At 35.1% G+C, this 2,021-nt stretch overlaps 1 long non-coding RNA gene across 1 annotated transcript; it reads right to left on the bottom strand.

Annotated features, from left to right (window-relative positions):
* Positions 1-1,139: 1,139 nt before the first annotated feature.
* Positions 1,140-1,522, bottom strand: LOC116181947. Its single transcript, XR_004147381.1, has 3 exons — positions 1,454-1,522; positions 1,270-1,399; positions 1,140-1,210 (listed from the first exon to the last, which is right to left on the bottom strand). It is a non-coding gene; the product is annotated as an uncharacterized LOC116181947 (long non-coding RNA).
* Positions 1,523-2,021: the final 499 nt, after the last annotated feature.

The following is a 2,021-nucleotide window of genomic DNA, read 5'->3' as shown; positions in this document are numbered from 1 at the left end:
TTTCCCACACACTAAACCTGAAGGTTATAAATAAACATTTAAAAGCAAGTTTATTCTAGGGCTCGTTTATGTTATCAACCACAAAAAAAATTTGTACTGATCCCAAAGGATCACAACCGAAATCGGCGAATCAATCGATAAGCATCAAAGACGTCTTCCCGGAAGCTGCAGTTGGAGTCATTCGTACCGTTGGGTTTTTTAAGAATGCATCCAAAGAAATCATCATGTGTTAAACCACCCCACTAACTGTAAGAACTCCACGTCCAGGGAGAAGTCGTCCACATAAGTTTCGTTATGCAATTGTATGTAAACCTAAATCGCCAGCTTTGCGATCATTTCGATAAAGGAAATTTTTTGACTTATTATTATTACCATTAAACTGTAAAGTTGTTTGAAAACTTATGTAAAAGATTGTTTGTATATTTTTGTATTCTCATCGAAAGAAATCTCTGAGTTTGTGACCAGTCTTCCCAGACTTTTTATTTTTCGTGGAATCGAAGCTAATTCCAATTAAATCTCAGATTGAAGAGATCGAACTCAATAGGTTTCCACTATTTATTTCAACGTAAACCAAATTAAGCTGTGTTTGAAGTACCCGTTATGAACAATCTTGGTACAAATTAGAGAGAGATGGCCACCTCTACCTTGGAAGTAATTACTCATGCCTGTACTAGGAAGAAATTTAATGTGTAACCAATTCCATAAGAAATTACGATATGTTATTCCACATGTTTCTCATAAAATGTCTTACCTAAACCTGGGCCCTTATTCTTGAGTTCGTAGGAGTATAATGAGATTCAAAAGCAGATGAAATTGACCTCAGCAATATTGTTGACGAAAATCGTCGATTTCATCGTGATCCTGAGATTGTTGAAGAGAACACCGTTACATCAACCTCTTGGATTAGTTAGTAAGTCTCCTGTTAGACTTGGGTTTTCATTTTTCAATGAACCGACAGCTGTTCGAGATACTTTGAATTTTCGAAGTGGAAACAAGGAGGAATCGTTTTCACCAGTTGTTCGTTACACTCAGATAGATACTTCACTTCATGGTTATTTTTATTCTTTTGGTATGAAATGTATTAATTACATTATTTATGAGGCGAGCTGTTAAGGGCATGTAACGGAATAAGGCAGAAATGCAGAAGAAAATTTATTTCTGAGGTCAAGATTTCAAAGTACCGTTTTCAGTTAATAGTAGTATCCATAACCTAGAATAGATACACATTAATTACGTTAACAATACCTTACTTTACGATTTTAAGTGTACCTAATCCATAGTACGGCATTCGAATTCCGTAACCGTAGTTCCAGAATTGCGGTCTTGGTTTGGGGATTGGGTTGGGATTTGGCGATGGATTGGCGGCGGCCAAAGCGAAGAGAGCCAGTACAAATGCAATCTGCAATTACACAGAATGGTATATTGAAAATAATAACAATTAAAGACATCTTACCAAAAATACAGCTTTCATTTTTACTTCTATTGCCTGAGACACTGAATACTTTTTACTCGGGTACGTCTTGATTATATAGGTACGACTAGTGCTATTATATCCCCATTAAAGATTAAATGACGCTCGTATCTCTTAATTTACGTTAATTTTCATTTATCTCATCTTTGTTAACTTCAATTTAATTACCAGATATGATATGGAGATACCACAATACGGATACTTGGAAATTGGAAATTTGTTTCCACAATAACTGCCCTTTGGGCCAACATTTTTGGTTGAATAACATTCATTCATAGTTTTTGTATGTTGAATGAAAAGGTTGGCGAAGCTAATTGGTGTCATTTGAAGAAAATTCAGCCAAAGAGAAAAGAAAAAGGAGCGATTAACGAGTTTTTAATACATCCTTTTAATAAAATGGTCGACACTTCGTCGGTTAAGACTTATTCAAAACGTTGACATGGTTAAAATGTTGTTTTTATGCGCAGATCTGCAATTCACCTAATAAATTGTGTTTTTCGTCGACCTCTCGATAACAATATAAATTACTCCTTAGTGACGAGTACAATGA

The sequence above is a fragment of the Photinus pyralis genome, unplaced genomic scaffold (genome assembly GCF_008802855.1).
Source record: "Photinus pyralis isolate 1611_PpyrPB1 unplaced genomic scaffold, Ppyr1.3 Ppyr1.4_unclustered_Scaffold3030, whole genome shotgun sequence".
In the NCBI taxonomy this organism is placed as follows: Eukaryota; Metazoa; Arthropoda; class Insecta; order Coleoptera; family Lampyridae; genus Photinus; species Photinus pyralis.
Note: the sequence above shows the minus strand (reverse complement) of the source record. Positions and strands in the feature narration are given on the sequence as shown.